At 36.7% G+C, this 25,748-nt stretch overlaps 1 pseudogene; it reads left to right on the plus strand.

Moving 5' to 3' along the window:
- The first annotated feature begins 449 nt into the window (after window positions 1-449).
- LOC143857002 (uncharacterized) overlaps window positions 450-25,748 on the plus strand; it is a 97,385-nt pseudogene continuing 72,086 nt past the window's right edge.

The raw sequence follows: 25,748 nt of genomic DNA on the forward strand, positions 1-25,748 counted from the left end.
TTAGTCATACCTTTTTTGAGTTTTTGTTTTTGCCATGAATAATTTCTGAGCTAGAACCCATGATCTGAAGTAGGGTTTTTTTTTTGTTTTGCTGAGTAACTAATAACAACAACCCACCTCAGAAAAAAAATCAGAGATTTTTTATTTCAGTTTTCTAAGCTTGAAATCTGATTTCTAAGTGTTGGGTTTGTCTTCTGAGGTCCCAAACCAGGCAAAATAGTAAAAAGACACTTAATGCTAAGTGTTATCAAGCTTTGTTCCATTATGTTTTTTTTTTTTCTTTTTTAAATTTCTTGGCTTTAAAAGCATTATTTGAGCTGGGTTTTGTTTTTTGTGGATGAAAAGAAAAGTAGAAAAATATTTTTCTATTTCTTTTTTATTCAGTTTTCTCAGTCACTAATAGTTGCTGTTTTCTTCACTTTTTGCTTTTCTGTCTGCAAAAACTAACTGATACCACCTAAGAAAACTGAGAGTAGTTCAAAGTTTCAACCTCATTTGGTTGTTGGGCTGAAAAAAAAAGGGTACAAAAGTAGAATTTCAACTGAGAACTTGCTGTGGAGGCCGGGTTATGTATTGGGCTATGGCTACTGGACTCCAAAACCAGGAAGGAGTGCTAGAAAATCACTTAAGGAGAAAGATTTTTGCTATTGTCAGGAGCATTCAGTGGAGCTATGGAGTCTTCTGGTCCACCTCAAGTAGACAACAAGGGTATAGAATCTTTAAAGTCCTACCTATTTTTTCTTTGCATCTGGGTCAGTTTAATTTTCAGTGTACTGATATAAAAAAAACATCGGTAGTGTTCTTTTTAGTGAATGAAGATGAATGGCTTTTCCTTCTGTATGAATATATTGTTTTCAGATTTTTTGAGCTGCTTTTCGGCAGCATAATTTGTAATGTGGAAGCTGTGTAGTGGAAATTGTTGAAACCATCAACTGGTTATTGGGCATTGCGAATAATGCTTTACCTGGTCTCTTAAGAAATGAAAATTTAGTTGGTGACCTTTGAAATCTATCTTGCTATGTTATCATTTATTCTAGTTCTGCCCAATTACTGTATGTTCTTGGATTTTTCTAGTCACCTTTCTATTTCCACTGCTTTAAATTGGCAATTCCTTTTATCTGCAGTTTTAAAACTCCCCCTCGTCATCGTGGACTCCCCCAAGTCGACTCCCTTTTCCCTTGGTCGTGTTTTGCCACCGTGTTCCACGTTTTGCCCTACAGAGTCCGTACAAAATCCTTTGATTCTCCCGAGTTATGATCATGTCTACCGAGTACTCGATCGTGTCGTGCCGAGTCGACTATGATTTTCTTCGACCGTTTTTTGAGTCTTTTGACTTGCATCCGCATTTTGAAACATGAACTATACATTCTGTTTATGATATCAAATCGGTTTCCAAGAATCAAATTCGGTCTTTGTTTCTTATTTTATTTATTTAGTTTGTTTATGTTATTCTTTATGGTCCCTATTTTGAAAAGATGCAACCTTGACATAGTAACTACTCTGTAATATGAGCTATCCTATGATCCGTGTCCATATAAGAATGCTTATAGTAAATACATTGAAATTGGTTTTAGAATCTTTTGCATTGTTATAGTTGTAATCTTTCTCTTGTTTCTTTTTGGTGGAAATTTTGTTTTCTAGGATGTTGGAATGGGGTGCTGGGTACTACAATGGCGATATAAAGACGAGGAAAACGGTTCAGCCCATGGAGCTTAATGCTGACCAACTGGGTTTGCAGAGGAGTGAGCAATTAAGAGATCTTTACGAATCTCTGTCAATGGGTGAAAACAACCAACATGCTAAGAGACCTTCTGCGGCATTATCACCCTAAGATCTTTCAGACTCAGAATGGTACTATTTGGTTTGCATGTCCTTCACTTTCAATCCTGGCCAAGGGTAATTCTTTCTTCCATAGTGATAAAATGGGTTATTTACATGTCGTTGATCTTTATTGGTCCAAAAGAAAGAAATTATATTAGTGCTTGTGCTAATTAAAAAATTTCTGCTGTTTTTTTTCTTTTTTGGATTATATTTAAGAGAGCTGATTAATAGTACATGTACATTGAGGTTATTGGTGAGGCTTTTGAGGATAATATGTTTTTTAATGGTTTAGGCCACTAGAATTTGTTTGTTAAAATTAGTCTCATATTATGCCTATTCTGATATTATGCATCAGTCGTTTCATTTATCCTCATGCATTTATTCTTAAAGGTTTGGCATTCTCGTTTGTATTCTGTTGTAAATTATAGGTTTACACTGTTGCAATTTTGAAGGGTTTCAATACTTCTTCATTCTGCATTTTCTTGACTTAACATCTCACCAAAGCTTCTGATGTGTTTTAGGTTCATTCTCTGCTCCTCATAAGAGTCGAGCAACTTCCTTTGCTGATTGGTAAGGACCATCTTCTATAGCCATATCCTTTACTGGTTGCCTGGGAGCAATTTCGATTGCCACTTCTGTTGTTTTAGGACTCTGGTAATCTGTCCCTTTTCTTTCTCTGACTCATCAGTTTCTGGGGCAACTTTCCTTTTCAGTTGAAATCTCTAACTCCACATCGTTGCAATCAGAGCCCACTCAGAATGTCATTAATCCAGTATATGAGAGGGGGTGCGCGTTTAAGTATATCGCCACTTTTTTTATTAACATTTTCTATTTTGGACCATTAATTTTCCATCCATTTTGTGATTCTTAAAGCCTATTGATTTCTTTACACCAAACTTCCATGGCTTGTATTTTCTTAATCTGTGATTTGTTTTACTGGTCATGGCGGCGAATTAGTTGTCTTAGCAAGTTTTGACCGAGTTGTGGAAATGGGATTTGATCTGCGGAGACAAACCTTCTGTGAGCATTGTGTTTTGGAAGTAGTGCACGGTGAAGTTCAATACAATGCTTGACCACATCCGCACAGATCGATGGGGTCACACAAAATTTGCTTCAAATGGGGGATCTTGGTATTTGTGTCATTTGTAGACAACTGCTCGAGGAAGGTCTGGATATATACCCTGAAGACCATCGATAAGGTCTTCCTCGCATTAAAACATTCGAAAGCTATGGTCGAGAGCCAAACTAGGAAGAAGTTGTAGCAATTAAGGACCGATAATGGTACTAAATTTCAGGAGAAGCATTTTGAGAAGTTTTGAAATGATTAAGACACTGTTTGTCACTACATCGGTATCATTACTCCACAACAGAATGATTTTGCATAATAAATGAATAGAACTCGTCTTGAAAAGGCACATTATATGCTATCCAATGCTGGGTTGCAATGGAGTTTGGGAAAATTAAGGGGCCGTTTGGATATGCGCATTTTAGAATCCAGGTTTTAGTTTGAAAACAGTGTTAAACAGTGTTCACGAGTCTTCTATACTACAGCAAAGCAAGTAGAATGGTGGAAAAGGAAATGTTACTATAGATATCTCGTGGAGGTGGAGTCTAACACTCTTGGCTTGGGGAGAAAGAAGGAAGGAGCACCTAGGATATTGAAAGATGCCTCAATTCAGGTGATCGTAGAGCAACTGCGACAAAAGTAACAATTCAAATACAATAAACCAAAGAGAGTGTGATTTTGTTACTTGCCCGATATGGCTATGACGATATGTGATGCAGGAGCATCCCTTATCCCATCGGCTTTCGATATTGCTCCCTTAGTGTAAGGTCATGTCTTGTCTTTCGTTTACTTGTGCTAGCAGGGTAGCTTGGCATTTTAGTTCTTTCTTATGCCCTTTTATGTCATTTCCCTTTACTAGCTGTATTTTGGTTATTTTGCTTATGTGAGTGGCATTGTAGTCATTTTACTTTAATTAGAGTATTTGAGTCATTTTACCATTGTAATTGGCTATAAATAGCCATTTCCCTCTGTTTTGTAATGAGATTTCAGATCTCGATATGAGGAATAAAATGTTGTAATGAGATTTAAGTTACCTGAGGGAAAGCATGCAATTGAATGCAAATGAATTTACAAAAAAATAAGATCCCCTGGGTTGCTGGAGATAGGTTCAAGGCATAATTGGTACCAAAAGGCCATGTGCAGAAACAAGGTGGGGACTATAATGAGGTGTTTTCTCGAGTAGTAAAATACACTTCCATCTTTGAACGCAAAATTAGAACTTGTTTATGTTTCAGTTTACATTTTTATGTGACAGACTAACATGAAAATTATGATCTCATTAACAAATGAGAAGGGTTAACCCAATGTATGATGTTACCAATAGGAAAAAAGGTACATGTAAATCATTGAGTTGCAAGAAACTACCCAAATCTAAGGAACAAAAGACAAGTACCCTGAGCTTGAGAGCTTATACTAAACTTAAATTCAGATCTAATACAAACTCTGGAAAGAGTGGTAGTTCTGTTGGTAGCAGAAAAGGTGGCTTTTTCCTTGTCTTGGTGAAATAATGGTTTCTTTTATTGTGATTTATATTGAACAGTTAGCATGGCCAAGTTTTCCAGTTTTCTCTATTGTTTTCTCTTCATCTATGGAGCCTCAAAGATAACGATGGTGACAACAATATTTTTTTTGTGTTGTGTTAATTTTCTCTAATTTAGTTCTGTCAAAGAAATCCAATAGTTGTTTTAATTGACTCTTGTTTCCCCAACTTTCCTCTCTTTATTACTAACTGTTCTTGTTTAGGAATTAGGACCCCTCAAAAATAATTTTTTCTTCAGTTTGCTAGCATCACCGTTGCATTTTGTTTACCATGAACATAATGCCTCCAGTTCTCATGCGTCCTTCATGGGCTAAAGTTTCATGGATTATTCTAATTTTTACTCTTGAATTTTTGTTTATGTTGATATATTGGCATTCATTTGTTGTTCTAAATGTTTGATCCCAGATTGCCCGGAAGGGCATTGGCAAATGGTCACCATATCTGGCTATGCAATGCCCATTATGCAAAAAGCAAAGTCTTCACTCGCTCACTTCTAGCAAAGGTCACTGTTCCTTGAGTGAACTCTCCTTTATTCCAATTCTTAGAAGAGTAGACCTTTTTTGTGTGCAATAAAAACAAAAGAATGAGCTGATGCATTTGTCTTATTTGATTTCTGTTCAAGAACTTTACTGGCATCAATTATAACCCTCAGAGTGCATCTATTCAGGTATGATTTATTTTACAGTTATCAATGATATTAGAAAACCCATGTTAATAATTAGCACAATTGATATAGGGGATTGAAATAAGGTTTCTCTTGAAAATGATTTGCAGACCGTTGTATGCTTTCGTCTTATGGGCGGCGTACTAGACCTCGGTGTGACTCAACTGGTAACTTTCTGTGTCAGATTTCCTACTATACAATACTGTTATCACTGTCATCTGTTGCCACTTGCATTAATTAAATGAGTAATTCCGCTTCTAAGTGTATTTATCATCTAAAGATCTCGGAGGACGCCACTCATCCAACACATTATAACTTCCTTTTTGGAGTTTCCAAACCCTGTATTCTCTGAGCAGTCTACGTCAAGCCTCGGAAAGCAGACAAGGATGAAGAAATTGAATTAGTGCCTGAAAGAATAGAAGAATTGCATGCTAATATCTGCGAGGAGTTTGAAACGGGCTCTTCTGACAATAGGTCTAATGGTTCTGACTCTTTCATGTTGGAGGGGCTTAATGGCACCTCTCAAGTTCAGAACTGGCAGTTCATGGATGACGAAGTAAGCAATTGTATCCATGGTTCTGTAAATTCAAGTGACTGTATATCTCAGTCCTTAACAAATCCCGAAAAGGTCATATCTTCTCCACAGGGTGAAAAGATTAAAATATTCTTCTTCAAGAGCTTCAAGACTGCAATCACTCAAAATATAGCTCATTGGATCTCGGAGCTGATGATTGGCACTATTCAAAAACCCTTTCTGCCATTTTTAGAAATTCCCACTGTTTAATTATGAAGCCCTACTTTTATCATGGTAAATGTGGGTCCAGCTTTACAAATTGGATGAAGGACTTGGATAATGAGAAGGTGCATAATAGCATGTCACAAAAATTATTAAAGAAAATTTTGTTTGATGTCACTTGAATGCATGGACAGAGATTGGACACTGGAAGGGGATGATATTAGTGTGGACCATGTTTTCTCAGAAAGGAGAAAAAGAGAGAAAATTAACGAGAAGTTTCTGATTCTTAGATCGCTGGTTCCTTCGATCGACAAGGTACTTGAATCTCATCTTAGACTATAATTAATAGTTCATTTTTTCTCACTGGGTTTCTATTTATGCTATCATTACTAAGATGCACAATATTTCTTCGCTGAGGAAATTCTCCATTGAAGATCTTTAAGGGCTCCTTAAGGCTCTGTTTGGATTGCAAGAGTTTTGTGGAAAAGTTTGGAAAAGAAAAATATTTCTAAAATTTCTTACTGTTTTTTACACACAAAAAAAGATAATTGGAACCAACCCTATTCAATTTTTATTTAGAAGGACCTTTTATTTATAATGGTATCCCTCTAAATTAACCATAATCATATCATTTCCCTCTAAATCATGGAAAGAAAAAAAATTCCCTATCAAAAAATTTTTCATAAGAAATTTTTTTCTTGCAATCCAAACAAAGAAATTTTTTTGAAGGATGCAAGGGTTGGTTCCTAGGTTTTCAGAGGGTTGGTTTTTCCAGTTATGAAAGAGAATTTAAGCATTGTGTGACTTGGTTCCAGATTTCTTTGAAGTAGACTTGTTGAATCATTAGCCTTTGTTTGCATTTTTAAAATAAGGGAAGTGATATATGCGCCCCCCTTTTTTTACTAGGGACATACAGCCGCTGTATAGCTATGACTGCAGAGGAGCTGATGTACTTCACATGGCAAGAATTCAAGGGACTTGATTGCCACGTACACTGCATCTGGCTGTTTTATGTAAAGAAAAGGGGCACATTTATCATTTCCCTTAAAAAATCTATGCATCATTGCTGCTTAAGGCAAAGTTTAACATTTTGGAAAATGAAACGGGTTGCCAATAATCAAGTGGGTTGATACAATGAACTATTTTAGTTCATCCCACTTTTGATTTGATTAAACAAAAAATGTAAATGATAAGAGACATGGAAATTGCATCTACAAGATATCAAAAATTAAGGAAAAACAATTTAATGATGACAACTAACTTTCAAAAACTAACCAAACAATAGAAGTTATGATATTATAATGTTATTTACAAAACCAAAAATAATTTTGAATTTTTCCTGTTCTCTCTAAGTGATCCTTTCTTTTTTCTCCACATCAAATTAAGCACATTGAGGTGATAATGACAGACTAAAGCAGTCTTATTTTCTCTTTTCATTGTTTCTAGATTCAGAAAGGAAAAAAAGAAAAAGAAAAAATCATTAAAACTTGAAATGATATTACCCTTTATCCTTTTCATTGTTTCTAGATTCAGAAAGGAAAAAAAGAAAAAGAAAAAATCATTAAAACTTGAAATGATATTACCCTTTATCCATGTTTTTCTCATTCCTAGGATCACAAAAAGGAAAAAGGAAATACTAATACACTGACAATAAAATGGTATCATTTCTCAATGGGCGAAACTCGAAACCACTAAGAAAACGACTTTAATTATATACAATGATATGGCATTTCTAAATTTTAGGATTGAAGATATACAAAAAAGGTTAAACCCTTCACCAACCAACCTAGGAAAGTTGATTTCATACTTCCATGGGGTTGTTGCTCAAGATATTTGTGGAACTCTAAAAGGTGGTGATCCGATATTCATCCCAGCCAGGTGACTTGTTATAGAAAGAAGCTCCTTTAACCTTTTCCTTAGGGAATAAGATCCTTTACCAGCACTATAATTGATGTATATTCTCACCATAATTACAACTTTAAGCTTTTTTCCCCATATAGTCTACCTTAAAGGTTATCTCCATAAAGGAACAGTTGTTTTCTATATGATCCTTGTTTTTTTTAGGAATTATGGAAAAGGACATAAAAAGCTACTTTATTTTCCTATTCTAATTTCTTCCTGCAATTTTTCTATGTTTTCTCTGCTCTATATCTGCAAATGTTGTTTAACATTGGTGGAGGTTTTTAATTATCTGTAGGAATATGTTTTCTTCATATTAGCTTTTTAAGTTTCAAAAGTAACTAATGCGGTGCCAACATGACAGCCATGTCATGCCTAGGTGGTCTTGGTGGAGTTCCAAGGTGCATTCACGCAATAATGTTGTTGCTCGGTTTTTAACCTATTTTTGGACTTCGAAATGGCAAAATCATGGAAAGTTGTAAACTACAAAATTATAGGTCTTTTTGAGTTGTTTCCAACAAGTATTTGTGCTCGAAAATTGGACAAGTGGTTAGGAAGTTATGGAAGTTTTAGTGGACTATGTCTGTGGGTTCCCAAACCAGTCAAAGTTAGTGAGTTCCAATGCAATTAATGTTATGTTAGTCCCTAAGTTAGGTTGTGGAGGAAGTTGGACTAATTTTTTTTTATTGTATTTTATTTAAAGGGTTAGAAACCATCTTTTGGGGGGATTTTGGATTTTGATGAACTTATGTAATTGATGAAATATTAATTGGGTTGATCATTGCTCCCATTTTGGCTCTTCTCTTGTTGTGCTGGAGTTCTAATTTTCTTCTTCCCTCTTAAGCACCCACATGATCTGGTATCAAATCCAACGTTACTCTCTTGGGCTAGCTTCAATTTGATTTTCATGGCAGTACAAAGAGGTAGAGGAAGGCGTGGTAACCAAATGATGGAAGATTTGAGAGACGAAAGAGTTGATGAACTTTAAGCGCTTCGAAGACAAGTTGAGCAACTTATCATGCGACTTTAATGCCAAGAGGATCGTAGTGAGCGTGGTGGATCAAGTCGTGGAGGTTCTAGTGATGAGTCCAATGTGAATCCCTTTGCCAATACTCATGAAGAGACTAGGTTGGGAACGTTCTATCGTGATTTCAATATCGTCAAGATTAATTTGCCGGACTTATGATCATCTACAAATCGAAGAGTTTCTTGAATGGCTTAGTGCCATTGAAAAGTTCTTTGTTTATCAGGAGACACCCGAAAGGCAACGTGTGAAGCTTTTGACTACAAGGCTTCGTGGCTACGCTTCAACATGGTGGGATAAAGTTCAAGAATTGAGAATTCGCAAAGGAAAACGTAAGATTCTTCTTGAGAGAAAATGAAGTTAAGGCTTAAGGAGAAATTTCTTCCATTGGAATTTTCTCACATTATCTTTTCTTAATTCAACAACCTACGCCAAGAATCCAAGAGTGTGTTGGACTATACTAAAGAATTCTGCAAACTCATGGCTCGTAATGATATTCAAGATGTTTAAGATCAACTTGTGGCATGGTATGTTAATGGTTTGAAGTTTCCTATTCATGATGAGGGAGAAATGCACCGATCATTGAGTGTCAATTATGCATATCAATTAGCCTTGAAGGTGGAGGCTAAGCTTGCTCGTTGTGGTGCTAAGAAGTATGTGGATTTCCACAGTCTCTATCCTTCTTCCAAAGGTGAAACTTCACATGGAGGTGCAAATTTGAAATCCGAACTTGCCAACATAAAGTCTACAAAATCAACCCCTACACATCATGTTGGAAATTAATCCAATCATTCCAACAATCCAAATGCTTGTTTCAAGTGTGGTCAAGTTGGCAGTCGTTTCAAAGATTGTCCAAAGAGGCAAGTAGTGGCCTTTGGTGATGAAGAAAATGATGAGGATCTTGTTGATGAATCAAATCGGCCCATATATGATAAGGAAGATGACATACAACATGAAGAGAAACCGGACTCAAAGAAGGAGAAAGTTTGGTGATCTAAAGAGCACTTGCTACACCAAAGGTTGAATTCGATGATGATTGGTTTTGTTCCAATATTTTCAAGACTCGATGCAAATCTTATAACAAGGTTTGCACCATTGCGATCAATGGTGGGAGGTGTGAGAACATCGTATCTCATAAAATGGCGAACAAGCTCAAGCTCAAGCTCAAAATCGAACCACATCCAAAGCCCTATCGGATTTCATGGTTTAAGAAAGGGTAGGAGAGTAACTTTTTTCTTTCCAAGAACGACTTTGATCAAGAGACCAAGGATAATGGTATATCTGATGCTCTACTTGTTATTGAAGCTAATGAGGAGCACGAGGAGCTTCAACGACAATTCAATGAATTCATCACCAAAGAAATTGGATCCGATTGCATATTGGGTGAACCAATGGACATTGAAGAGATGGGTGAATGGAAAAGAATTACGACAATTTTTTCATCCAATTACATTGGCCGATTTTCATTTGATCCAAGGTTGAAATCCACAATGGATATTTACGTATTCGAACATGTTCAAAATCTACACAAATGATCACTTCCTCATGGAGATTATGAAGAGGAGTTTGATCTTCAAAAGTTTCAATTGATGAACATTCTTCGATACTTCAAAACTCAAGGGCGAGTTTTCTTGAACCAAGGAAGTTTGGTAAATTTTAAGATCATGAGGATGGCTCTTTTCGATTGCTTAAGAAAATTGAGCTCCCTCCAAATATCAATACTCATTCAACTTTCAATGTTAAAGACTTGACAACTTATTATGGCGAGCTTGATGAGAACTCGTGGCTGAGTTCTTTCTCACCCAGAGATGTGATGCAGTGCCAACATGGTAGCCATATCAAACCTAAGTGGTTTTGGTGGAGTTCCAAGGTGCATTACCGCAATAAAGTTGTTGCCCGTTTTTTAACCTGATTTTTGGACTTCTAAATGGCAGAATCATGGAAATGGTAAACTACAAAGTTGTAGGTCTTTTTGAGTTGTTTCTAACAAGTGTTTGTGCTCGTAAATTGGACAAGTGGTTAGAAAGTTATGGCATTTTAGAGGGCTGTGTGTGGGTTCCCAAACCAGTCAAAGTTAGTGAGTTCCAATGCAATTAATGTTATGTTAGTCCCTAAGTTAGCTTGTGAAATAAGGTGGACGAATTTCTTTGGTTGTATTTTATTTAAAGGGTTAGAAACCATCTTTAAGGGGAATTTTGGATTTGATAAACCTATGTAATTGATGAAATATCAATTGGGTTGAGCATTGCTCCTATTTTGGTTCTTCTTCTTTATTGTGTTCTTGAGTTCTAATTTTCTTCTTATTCCCTCTTAAGCACCTGCATCAGTAACCTAAACCTTCAAGTTTAAAAAAGGAATTTAAAATGGCCATGTAGGAAACATAGCAGTTAATTTGTCTCTTAGTTAGAATAATAAAGGGGAAGCAAATTAGGAAGCCATCTCAAATGTGATGTAGGACCGGGAAGGGAAATAGAAAAAAGAGGAGAAAAGAGAAGAAGAAAAGAGAAGAGAAGAATAGAAGAAGAATAGGGGAAGAAGAGTAGAGAAAGAATAGAGGAGAAAGAGGGAAAGGAAGAAGAAGAATTCTTGGGAGGGGAGAACTAGAAGTGAAAGAAGAGAAGAATTATAGGGGAGAAATCTCAATCAATCTTTAATTCATCAAAAACTAATTAAAGTTCCATACATGAGGCCGATATATTGGTAATCGAAATAAAATTCCATGAAAAATAAAAGCCCTAAAATTAAAAGCATGGAAATAAAATCCTAGAAACTAAATAACATGTAAATAAATCCAAATTGGGAAATATATCTCTTATTGGGCCTACAATCATTCTGCCACTCTTGAAAAGAACTCGCCCTCGAGTTCTAGTCCTCCTAGATCAAATATGTAGATGATCAACTGAAGCATTAGTAGTCGTAATCCGTCGGATGCACTTCTGATGTCTAATGTCCGTGATAACCGTGCTAGCTTGATCTGCTGGTAGAGCGATATGGAAGAAATCGCCCATGTAGAATCATAGAGACACGAACCTCTCTTGAAAATAAAAGTTGGAAAGATGGCAACTAATCCTGGACTGACATGATGACTGTAGATAGTTCCAATGTATTGCTATCCTCCAAAAGATCTACATCCGTTGGTATCTCATCAGGCTCGGTGAAATCAACAAAAGTCATTTATGAGAACCATATCTGGCTCAGTGCCGTCATCCGGCGTGCTAAAATCCTTTGTCTTGATATCCAAGGGAGACTCAACAATGCCACTATGAGCCTATTCTGATGTGGAAGAGATATCCTCAGTGCAATGCTCAAGCTCTCCATGCTCTCGTAATGCCTCATCAATCATTGGACTCTCTTGCTCTATATCTTCCATCTCAGATTCTGTATCTGCCATCATAAACTTTGTGTCTGACATAATCATGGGCTCAACGTCGATAATGGTCTCGTCAACACTAGTATTTGGCTCCTCAATAGTCTTAGCAACTTCCTTCTCTCCTTCATGAGAACTAATATCATCAACAAGTGGTAGAGAAGTAGTCGTCAAGTGGCTCTGCAAATCCTGCTCATGTATGCGACCTGCTCTAGATATCTGTTTGTTGCTTCAATTTCGGCTTCTTGTTTACATCGAGCGGCTTCTTCACGCATCAATCTGTGTTTATCCGCTGCTCGCTCACGTATTAACCTCTGTCAATACCGATATGGCTCCTCAATAGTGTTAGCAACTTATGGTCACCATCTATCCTTCGATCATTTGGTTGCAAATTCAACCAATCTCTAAATGTCGTTGTTCATGGTCAGTCCTTCATTTGATTACATCCCTCTGATGACCATATTCTGTTTACCACTCATGAGCCTATCTTGCCACCATCATTTGAGTGCAAGTATCATTGTTGGGAGTCCTACACTACAGAGATTATTCATATACCCTTGAGATGACTTGTGGGGATCTCTTTATATAGCTGTCGTGCTGCCAGATTTTACCCAACACATTTTCAGTGTGATTGCTATCCTTTAGCGATATTGGTAAATCATGTGTTTATCTTACCATGACCCTTCTTACAATTTATGTTGTTGGTTCTTACCCAAGGGAGAGTTGTGTTTGTATTATCTCTTGTTTCAATTTGTGTATAACATTCAACAAGATTGCCTTACACTAAAGTTAGTGTTTGTCATTTCCATGACAGGAGTCAGACCTAATTGACCTTACCCATCTGCTGCACTTGTTTCCTTTCATTTTACCCAGATAAAATGGTTGTACCTATGGACATCCTAGCGGGAGTGGTAGAAGTTCTGAAGGAAGTATCTAGAGAATTGTCAAGTGTGAAGGAGGAGGTGGCCCTTCTGAAAACAAAAGATGATGAAAAATCCGTGATTTCTGAAGTGGGCCACATGAGTTTTTGAAGCAGCTGCTCAGATAAGCTATCTGAGCAGCTGCTCACAAACCATATTCTCATACACATATATATATATATATATATATATATATATATATATATATATATATATATATATATATATGAGGAAAGTGAAGCTACACCACCGGTGTAGTTAACTTAGCTACACCGCTGGCTTAAAATACAATGGGCCCACATTGTTTTGGTGATCCAAACCATTCATTTGATAGGCCCGTACATTGATAGGGTGTGCCCAAAAAATCAGCTAGGTAGGATCATCCCAACCCTTCAAACTGTGGAGGCAAAAATGGACAGATTTGTGAAGGTTTTTACACGTTCATTTTTGCCTCCACAAATCGTAGGGTTGGGATGATCCTACCTAGCTGATTTTTGGGGCACACCCTATCAATGTGAGGGCCTATCAAATGAATGTTTTGGATCACCAAAACAATGTGGGCCCATTGTATTTTAAGCCGGCGGTGTAGCTAAGTTAGCTACACCGGTGGTGTAGCTTCACTTTCCTCTATATATATATATATATATATATATATATATATATATATATATATATATATATATATATATATATATATAGAGAGAGAGAGAGAGAGAGATATCAACGCACATCCCAAGTAGTAACCCCTGGAAAAGCCCTAATATTCTACCTTTGTTATATACATGTGTGTGTGTGGGAAATTGATATTCGCCCCTTTTTCTTACATGGGCCACTCGCTTCTTATGTAAAAGGGTAGTCTTAAATACACTAGAGGGGTCTGGCCTAGGGAAGAAAAGGGGGTGAATATATCACTTCCACATATAGTTGTGTAGACGTCTAGTATTCTGGCAGTGACATGGCACCATGATTGACTAATGGATGCAGTGCCAACTTGGCACCCATGTCACGCTAGCTATAAGATGCTTTTGAAACCACAAAATGGCTCTCCATATTTTAGGGCAAAAGGATCGTCCAGTCCCCTTGTTCTCCCCAGATTCCCCTCAAAACAAGGCGATTTTGCCTTCCAGGCATGCCTACTCGTTCTCCCCGGATTTCCTTCAAAACAAGGCGATTTTGCCTTCTCTCTCTCTCTCTGGCAGGCGTTTTAACTAATTGTTTTCTCAACTCAACTCAACTAAGCCTTTGTCCCAAACTAAGTGTTTTAAGTTCTGAACCCTTTGCCTCTCTTTACTTTTACCATTTATCTTGAAGTGGGAAATTCCCTTTGTCGCAATGTGTATGCTGTTTCCGAAACCATTAAATCAGATCAAGATTGAAAGTGTTGATGTCAGACATATTTTGGTCAATGTGGGTCCAATGCCTTGTGGGACACCCCATATACAAACCGACTTGGTAATATAATAAGAACTCATATATTTGAGAAACAAAACCTAGTCATTGAAACTGGAGAGTGATATTATTTCATTGAATAACATTAATAGGGTGCCATTCAAAAAAAAATCATTAATAGGGTGTCACTACTTTTGTTCCAATCGGTCACCAACATTTCAAGTTATTAGAGAGGACAAAAGAATCAAAAATAACAAATGAATGAGAATATTTAAAAAAGAAACAGGTGAAGGACTTGACAATGTGACCTAGGCTTCTTATTTTAATCCTAACAAGAAAATCACACATTTTTGTTCAGCCTCAAGAAGCACATACATACTCGGTGTGCTTCCACCGTTTGTCTTTATTAACTTCAACCCTATTAACCTTTCACTTTCCACTCCAAGAGCAAATTTAACCTCTCTGCACTTAACCTTCTATTCTCATTCATTTTTATAGAGATTACGTCAAAAGACTTGTAGTCAAAGACTCCATAAATGCTAGACACATTTTCTAGACAGACACAACTTACTAGCTAGTCAAAGCACTCTTTCAAGGTAATTAAAACAAACCACAACTTACTAAACAACTATCAGTTTCCAAAGACTAAATAATAAAGACTACAAGACCAAGTAATAAATGGTTGCATGTGACCTTATTCTCCTGCATCATTAAATCAACTTTTCCATAATATAAATGAAGATATGTTAGCCAAACCGTTGAGTTCACTCGTTAATATAAACTAGAAATAAAGTGAACCAGATACCACTAGAAAGATGAAAAAGGAAATGTTTTTTTCGGAAATATCTATAGAAAAGGAATATGGAGTGAAGATTCACATTTAACTAATCAGTCTTAAGTTCAAGCGTAATATAACAAAATCATTATCCACATGGGAAATGATATATTTGCGCCTTTTTCTTCCCCTGGCAACCGCCTTCTACTGTAAAAGAGTCATCATAAATACACTAAAGGAGGGTAGCCCGGGGGAGAAAACGGGGTGAATATATTACTTCTCTAGCCATATTTTCCTATTTATCCATGACAATGATGCACATCATCAACACAACACAATAAATTGTAGTTATAGGTTAATATAATACCGGCAGTTCGCGCTCACACCCAAGCTTGTAAAGTGCAGTGTTAGATATCATTCTGTCTTTCTTGGAACTAGGAAGACCTTCATTATCATGCACATTATCTCTGAATAGCTGTTGACAAACCGCGTATTTGAGAAAAGAGTCTCCAAGTGTCTCCAATGACTCCAATGAAAATTCCTCCTGGCATTTCTTTGTGGTAATTGCTTCCAAAACCTATTATTAATAAATAAAAGTTAGCAAACCTGAGAGAACAATTTTCCCGTCTTTGTTGGAATCTTTAATACCCAGATTTTGGGATTAGTGTGAACAAAATTATTTGCATATTTAGTTCAAATCCATTGATCTTATTACATGAATTACTTATGGCAACTCAAATGTTGAGCGATTCAAAAAAGTCAACAGAGGACTACAAGTATATTTAAATATTAGAGAATGATGAAAAAGGATTGCAATGAGGCTCCATTAGTGAGATCCTATTGGACAAATTAAAAAAAGGCAAACTTAAACCTTGTAGTCCTTACTGAAAATAAACCAAACGAAACCAAAAAAAAATGAAATCTGTGAGATGACTGCTTCAAATTAACCCTGACAATGTTAAATATCACCCACATCATTTGAGAAGCTTTTGCAGATAAAATAGTGACATACCTTGATGGCTGGAACAACATTTTGCATGCAGTGATTCATTTGCATTTGTTTCAATCTCATAGCGAGAAGCATAGACTTGATGCGATGCATTACAGATGGAACAAATGAGAAAGAGTACAATGTACTAATGGTGATGGGAGACATAAGGACCTCACAAAGTTCAGGTGGCAATTCAACATCAGCATTGCTCGATTCTGCAAAAGGAAAGGGGAAATAGGATTATAAATTGTAAAGAAGACGATAAATTTTAAAATGAAAGTGTATTTTAGGAAAATATAGAAAGATGAAAATTAGGACAACACTACATGAAAATGACAATATTTACCTCCCCAATATCCAACAAACACAGATGCACGCAAACATTGACAGACCAAAGGTAACCACAACCACAATATGGACAGACACGCCAATGTATGTAAATGTTTATTTAATCAGCCACATGCATGCACGTGCAGAGATGGATGACCACAAGGGAAGACAACTAAATATTGTAGCTCTAAGACAAACTGATGTAGAATTGATTGCAGAAAGCACTAGGTCTGAAGATTTTATCACAGTTGACGATGACTAAAGTGATTAGGGTCTAATGGATGGGTATTTAGGGCAGGGAAATAAGGAAACAGCTTGGGGCATATAGGGCTGTTTTCTAGAGAATCGAACAGGTCTGATATTTTTGGGCAGTCAGAATAGGATGGGTTTCGAGGCCAGGTTGAGGACAGATCTGTGATTTTTTTTGGTGATTTACAGGTGTAGGGTAAAGTCTAGGATTTATGATAGGTCTAAAAGGAAACAAGGTTCATGGTTCTTGTTCGTGGATTGGGCTGGATTTTTGGGAAAGTTAACTGTAAATTTGCAAGGAGGGTCTAATAAATAGTGCTAAGAGTGGGCTGCTGGGCTGACAATTTGGTGATTTATCACGCTTTAATGGAGCGATGAAGCGAGGTTTGCTGAGAACTGTTTCAGGTTATTACAGGGCGGAGGGTGACAGAATTTAGGTTCAGTAAAAATGTGATAGTAACGGGAGTTGAGGATAAAGAACACCAAGAATGACTCGAAGATTTTGATTTTCAGGGCCTGCAATCACGCAGCAATATTGAGCATTTCCATGATGTGCTCTCTCACTCCTTTATCCGCAGTATGCTTCAGAGACACGATTTGCCCATAAGTGTTTAACTGATGGAGTAAATATGCAACAGTCTCGAATGGTTAACTACTGATGGATTTCAAAGAAGATAAAGGACTTGTACAGCAGAGTAATAATAGGGCTAATTTGACCTCACAGCAAAAGAAAATGCACTCCCTTAATGGCTAGGGAATCTCTCATGTGGGCTCTCCTCCATCCTCATACCACATCAATCTTGGAGTTATGAAGGTGGGTCCTTTGTGTCCTCTCTGGTACACCTTCACGGGATGCCTTTCATTTCTATCATAGAGACACATACACTTCTATTGGAGTAACTCAGAAATGGCTTTGTCAAGAGCATCTTATTGTGACATTATTTAGTTGGACATTTCTTATGAAGGACAGTTTTCTTACTACAACACATCTGGTGGAAAATTTGTAGATGTACATGCCAAAGCTGTGCAGCTTCATGGAGAAAGAGATGTGGGGCTTCATCTGAGAAAATTGTGTGTCGTTTTTAATCCACACAAAACTTAATCAAATGCATCCTTTTCACAAAAAATAATAAAATGAATGATGCCCTAGAAAATGATAGAAGGATACTTTAGGCATCATCCACAAGCTAACAAGGGAATGGCAACTCAGCATTCAAAGAGACGAAACCCCTAGTCCTGATAATAAGCCTATGCTATTCTTCCAGAAATTGATAAAAAACCATATGTAAAGGGCAACCTCTATCGCTTGTGTAATTGAACTCATTTTTGGGGGGTTTGTGGGTGGGGTGGGGTGGGGTGTGTGTGTGTCGGGGGGGGGGGGGGGCTGGGGGGGTGTGAGGGCATAACACCTTACCTCAAACCCTAGAAAGCCACACCTCATAGCACCCCTACCCGATCTAGGGAGGTCTCTCCATTGATAGAACGTGCTATTACCTTTATTGTCACAAGCAAAATTCGCAAGGGAGTCGGCTACCTGGTTAGCCTCTCCATTGATAGAACGTGCTATTACCTGTATAATTGAACTCTTGTTGGTTGATTTGATTCATAAAATTTGCCAAAAAAAAAGAAGGAAAATGATAGGGGAAAGGGAGGGGGAGATATCCACCATCAACTCAAACTTCAGATTGGTTTCATGGGCCCTATTGTAGACTTCACTTATTGATTGATGAGTTAATTCATTAGTTATTTTATCATAAAGATGGGCCCATCCACTTAGGTCACTTACTAGTTGCATTTTTTGTAATATTTGTAAGTGGGCCTATTATTAATAAAATCTCGTCCTTCCTCCTCTTGTCATTTGCAAACAGTAAGCCAAGTAGGTTGAATTACAAGTGCTATCACCATGTGACACCACTCAATAACATGTGAATCAGACAAGCTTAAGAGAAAAAGAGATCAATAGGCAACTTATATATTCCATACCACTTTAGACTGCCACCAAAAGAAAATCATGAAAGGGTCAAGACGGTATCATACAAATTTAGTTAACATGTGAAAGTGGATGCGGAAGTTTGAAACAACATCTAAAGAAGGAATTGAGATTTTATTTTGAACGGAACTATATATATACAAGTCTAGCATGCCAGCAAGTTCAAATGAAACACATCATTGTAAATAGATGGATCGAACTCCTAAAAAGGCAAAAAAGACTTATATGAACCCAAAGAAGAGAACTTGAATCCACAACATAAGAACAAAGCAAGCACACCTTTCTCCTTTTGACCGAAGGGCCTCTGAAGAAAACAATTCTGCAGCGTAAAAAGTTGTCTCCCACTAAGTAATGATTCTCTACTGTAAGACAAAGTAACACCGTGCATGCTGAAAAATTAGGACACATGAAAGATAAATCTGATAAGTACACAAAGTAAACAAAATTAAAATTCAATAAAAATGCTATAAACAAAACTGTGATTGAATTTCAATTGCAAAGGACATAGAAGAACTCATTGGCGCTGGAAATATTCGTTGTATGTAAGTACGCCTCTGCTATTCAGCTTCATGGTGGAGTCTCCATTGAGGTCATCTAAGATACCAGTAATGCAATATATACGCTCATTATGTTGAGTAAATACCAACGAATTCCTAAGCATACAACTACATCAAGAACCATCTTTCGTACGCATCAAATGAATATCTTCTTTGGGACAGGAACAACACGGAATGCCATAGCCCCCAGCTATAGAACTAGAGCAAACTACGTTGGAACAAAATAAGGCCGAACTAACACAATCCCAATCAATTTGGGAAGAAATAGATGGGACAAGTAAATAAGAAATCCTTGCAAGACCTTCCTCCTGAAGATGTCCATATAAAGCATCCTTTAATTTACTCAATTTATGGTCAATAAGCAATCTGAGTATAGTAATCTGAAACCTTGTTGCAATACGGACCTGGAAACAGCCAATACAACAATCAACCATGTAAGAGATAGATGTATTTTCACCATTTACCCAACCACAACACAATTTAAAACTGATGACTTGCCTGCTCAGCACTAAGATGAATAGTACCAGTATATTCAATGCCCAGAGTCACAAAGCCCCTACGAACCTGCATCTGAAATTCTGTACTTACAAAATCTGTTCCTAGATCGCTCTTGACAAGAAGAGTAATGTCTCTCAAGGGAACATCATAGCTAAAATTCTGCTTAAATTGAAATGAGTAGCAATGGTACAATTCCTCTTTAGAAAAGGATAGGCAAGGGCCAACCAGTTCTCCTGGAAAATAATCAAAATGTAGGTCCTCCTCATCTGAATTAGTCACTGGGTAGAAGAAAACAATTGGGATCAAAATATTTGTATGACACATCAAGAAACTGAATGAAATATATTTCAGGAACATCAGAAATTAAAGGAAAGTGTTAGAAATTTAAGTGAAATGCAACAAATGTTCCCTATTGAAGCTTGAGTAATCAACATTTTCGCAACAAACATGCAAGTTTGATAGGAGAAAGAAATATATACCACTTTCTTGGGTTCATCTTCTTTTTCCACATAAGACTCTGTTAATAGATAATCAGACTCTGGCTCCATAATCACTTTCTCCAGTGATTCTAGATGATAACTGCATTACCAAAAAAAAAAGAAAAAAAAAATCAGTCCCGTGAACTACCAACACTATTCCTCAAAAAGGCAATCAGAAAATTAGAAAAAAATTGGAAGAAAATCTCACTTTTGTGCAAATGCTTCAGCATCCTGAGTGGTTTGCTCCATCACTCCTCCCCCTTCCCCTTGACCCAGAAAAAGTGCCTCCTCCCTTCTCTGTTTTTCCAAATTTCAAACTGAGAACTATAGAGGATCAAAGCAAATGATATTACAGATTTCCCACCAGAACTTGGAAAAGGAGATCAAATTTTAGTTGATGGCTTGATGCAACAAAGAATTGATTGCACAAAGATTTCCAAACTGACACTATCTTTCTCCCTATCTCATTTAATAGCAATCAAGTAGAAGAAATGGTTTGCTTACTCATGAAGAAAACGAGGTGTGCGCGTGATGATACTCTATAGAGACCCTGTAGGAAAGAACCTCAATCCAAGACTAAATCCTTCTTCAAAGTAACTTATTTTATTGGCTTTCGGGCGTCTCTACTCCCCCTCCCCCCCCCCCCTCCCCCCGCGGCGATTTTTGCCTTTTTTAGAGGAAATAGAGGATAGCTCTAAGGGTTCATCCATCGCGTTTGGCCATGTCAGGAGATCAGCCAATGCGGAAGCAGACTCCCTTGCCAAGAAAGGAGTCTTTCGGGCCGCGTTCGAGTGCTTTGACTATCTTCCTCCTTGAGTTATTGTAATGCTATGCTTGTATTATCTTAGTTCCTCCCGGACCATCTCGGTTCTGCTTCTTTATATATATATATATATATATATATATATATATATATATATATATATATATACTGCTGCCCTTTTAAAAAAAAAAGTAACTTATTTTATCTTGCAAAAACATATTCGCCTCATTTCCTTCCCGGTTAAGTTTCAAATTCAGGTGATGGTGATGGTGATGGTGATGGTGATGGTGATGGGGCAGCTTTATTTTTAATAAGGAGAAAAAAGTAGAAAGCTTTAAAACATGGACGGTGGAAGTCACTCAAAAAGATTTTGAAACTCTTTGAAAACCGTTTACACGAAAAGGTTGGTTTCACTTCAAAAGAATAAGCATTCTCTCTGCAAAGCTTTACCTTTGGTCATGGTTTTTTTGTACTAGCACACGAAATGCCGGTTTTTTGGGATGAAATTTCGACCGAAATTACCGAAATTCTCCCTGAAATTTCAGTAATTTCGTTCCAAATACTTTAACGGAGCGAAATTTCGGTAATTTCGTTCGAAATACTTTAACGGAATAAAAAAATATTATTTTATTACAAATTTCACTGGAATTTCTGAAATTTCAAACGAAATTTTGTAAATTTTAGGAATTTCGCTTTAGGTATGTTTTGGTTTTGGTCCTCACTGAAATCATTTCGGATTTCGGTCGAAATTTAAAACCATGCCTTTGGTGGGGCCAAACAAATGAACGGTAAAAATCTTTCAACATGATAGATCACACTGATTGTTTGCTTATTTTAAAAAAAATAGGTGCACCTATGTCTGGCACCATATAAAGCATTTTTTTTTAAAAATCACATGAGTTGAATTTGTTCGAAGAGCCAAACAGTTCATTTTGTTTGGCCCAAACATAGATAGGTGTTGCCCATGAAATCATCTTCGTAGGAGGATCCTAACCCTACGAACTATAGACAGACTACAACACATATAAAACTCTACATATCAAATCCTATGCAGATGGATTCTTCAAAAAAAAAAAAATCCTATGCAGATGGCTTGTGGGGAAATGCCTAATTATTTTGTGGTCCAACAAATGAACAGTTTAAATCTTCGGAGAAGATGGGTTCTAATGAAGCTTTTAATATATATGCCTTCTAGGATATATGGACGTAGGTGCACATATTTAAAAAAAAAAGAAAAAGAAATAGAGAGTGGTCCACCTCTTTAGAAGATCTAAACCATTCAGTTGTTTGGCCCAGCATAAACAGGTGGTAGCCTGACCCAACTGATCAGCTATAGACAATTTCTTCCATGTTTCTAATTTCTATTTTCTATATCTTTTATGCTTTTTCTTCTTTTTTCTCTCTCTTCTAATATCCCTTGATACGTCTTGGTTTGCCTATCTTGGATATAAATCATTAAACAAGTCCTGCTTCTGATTATCTCATGCATATTACTCTCAACACATTAAACATTTGGAAAAATAAGAAGCGTTGCCCAACTTAGGTTTTTCGTATTTCCAGTTTTTGGAATATAGATTGCAGGAATTTTTAGGAAAAATTTGAAAAGGAAACCAATCCTGTTCAATTTGTAGTTAGATGTCCCTTCAATTTTTGAGAATATCCCTCTAAATTAACCATAATCATATCATTTCCCTTTAAATCATGAAAAAAAAAAAAAAATCCCAAGCAAAGAAATCCATTAGAAATGTTTTCCTTGCAATCCAAACAGTACCTAAATGTGAAAATTTTCACCCAAAGAATTCTCGATAGGTTTCTGCGTTAAGTAATGTTACTAATTCCAACACACAAAACATTGTGTTGTTTATGAACCACTTCTTCAATTTGAGAAAAACCACAGAAAATCACTCTCTCTCTTTCTCGCATGGTCATCTACGGTATTCCTAGAATCCTTTTCTTTGTGTTCATGGATTATTGTTACATATGCTTCTTTCTTGAAATCCCAAGTTATTAATGAGACATCTTGGAATTAAAAGTAAATCAAACAAGATAAAAATGCAAAATTACAACGATAATTTGAGCTACCAATGAGGAAATTCAACAACGGCCAAATTTCAGTCCCAACTAGGGGTGTAAATGGATATTCGGAAATTCGATTACCGTCCGCATCCGAATCCGAATCCGTTTAAAGCGAATATTATCCGAATCCGTTTCAAGCGGATATTATCCGAATCCGTTTATGAGATATCCGGCTCTTAGCGGATGCGAATCTGGTAAATGGTATATCCGATCCGTTTAACATCTGAATCCGAGAAGTAAATCCTTTTTATTTATCATTAATATTTATTTTTAGTAATGACACACTATCTTTTGCTTCTATAAGAAAAGTGAATATTCATTTTAGAAAAATAAAAATAAAAACAAAAATAGCCCAAACCCATTCCATCAAAATAACCCAAACTCATTCCATTATATACAAAAAAAAAAAAAAAAACCCAAAGACCACTACCAACACTATCATCCATCCCCATCGCCTCCCTCTCTCTCTCTCTCTCTGCCTTTGTTTTAAAAGGAAGAAGATGATCTCATATATTTTAGGGTTTGAGAGTTAATTTTGTGAAGAGAATGTAGAGGTCTAGTTTTAGGGTTTGGAAAATTCATTCGAGTAAGTAGGAGAAAAAAGATACAGTGCTGCAATAAAATGTTCGAATTTACCGGATAAACGGATACGGATAATATCCGAATTCGAACAATATCCGACGGATACGAATTCGGTAATAGATATTAAATATCCGTCGAATCCGAATCCGAATCCAAATTCGGATAGTGTATACTGTAATCGAATTCGGATATAGCCATATCCGCTCCGAATTCGATCCGTTTACACCACTAGTCCCAACCAGTACTGTAGCTCAGGTTCCAAGGAGAGGTATTGGGGTTGAATGCCCAACATGGAGGTAAAAGTAGTATGTGTTGATATCTGGTCTGCTTGCCATGAACAAAATCACCTGTCAAAATAACAACTTCACTTACTATTACAAGTCATCCAATAGCTAAATGTGTACAGATTTTCAATTGATGGATTCAAAGCAACTCCCAATCTGAAGATGTTTATTCTTCAACTACATAATTGATATACTAGTATATCTACATGCCACTGAGCAAAGCCTCATTTTGGTAAGGAAAAATTCATTTGCTCAAAGATGCATTTATTCAAATGACTATTTGTACATTCGTATTTACACTCAGAGCAAACAAAGTAAAAGATTATAGTTAATGAAATCTCTCAAAAATAACCCTTTTATAAAAATTCATCCCCCCTCTAATAAAAGAGGAAGTTTTTGTCCTATAGTATTAGAAGTGGATTAGGCTCTTTTAAAAAGCCTATAAATACTACTTTAAGGGTTTTTGGAACTAAAACAAACCCTAAACAATGTTTCTGCAGCTCTAGAAGGAGGTTTTCGAGGAGAACGAGGAGAAAACCAAGATCAAGGTTCAAAAAACGCGAATCAAGGTAAGATTTATGTTTCAAGGATGACTGATGTGTGTTAAAGAAACTTAAAACAAGGATTAGTGCAGTTGGAAAATGTGATTTGATGTTAGACTTTGCTCAAGATGAACTCTATTCTTGATCTTGGATTTCTTGGGGTTTACCTTGTTCGTGGATGTCCAACGAACCCAAAATCAATCTGTTTGGACCATTATAATTGGATTTCTAGGATTTTTTGCCTAAACCCCAGATCTAAGTTACTCCTCAGATCGCTGTCCAGTGGAATTTTGGCGTGGTATTTGGTCTCTTTGGAAGCTCCTTGCTCTAATCTTTCTACCGAGCATGGCGACACCCAATTTCGATGAAAAAAGAATGAGTTATGGCTGTTTTAGTGCCAAATTGTGAAAAATCGCGTTTTGAGGAAACTGAGTCCGCGCAGGGGCGGATGTCCGCGAGCCTGTTTTCCACTGGCAGTCCAAACTTCGGAAAATCATAACCTATTCATTTCTCGTCCGTTTTCGCCACTCTTATACTCTACTGACATGCAAGAAATACATATTTTCTATTAAAAATAGTTTAAAAAATATTTGGAGACTCTATAATGATGATAATTCCAAGAAACTAAAAAGAACCCTATGATGGTTTAACGTTTCTTTTTCGATTGGGCACCAAAGGGTGGCTTGTGTAAGTGAGAGGATATATATGCCTAATAGGATTGAGATTAATGATGGAGCTCATAGGGAATATTCGTACTATTGATTGTAGGTGACCGAGGCGTACTGTGAAAAGGATTTTGATCTTCAATCGGGGTGAGTAAGAGGGATTATTCTAATGGGTTATTCGCAAACCCTCTTGGATGCTTATTGATTCTTTTGATTTCCTCCTGTATTAGATTATTGATATTCATACCTCAAATTGAATTATGAGCCCATTATATTATTGATTCTGAATGTTTGAGGGTACAATTCCCCTATTAACTCTTTTGAGTTATTATTGTATCGAACTCACTATTCTCATTTATTGAAAACCATTATTGAATATTGAACCACTGAGTATTGACAATTCTTGGGAAGCTTAAGTTTATTTCTAGACCCATGCCAGTGAGGAATGCACGATGCATTGACATACTGAACAATCTGAACTATTGGCCAATTTTGTTCCCAGTCAGTGGGGGAATGCATATCGAAATACCATTTGAAATTT

The sequence above is a fragment of the Tasmannia lanceolata genome, unplaced genomic scaffold (genome assembly GCF_043159265.1).
Source record: "Tasmannia lanceolata isolate RefF3 unplaced genomic scaffold, GAP_Taslan_0.1 ptg000024l, whole genome shotgun sequence".
Classification (NCBI taxonomy): Eukaryota; Viridiplantae; Streptophyta; class Magnoliopsida; order Canellales; family Winteraceae; genus Tasmannia; species Tasmannia lanceolata.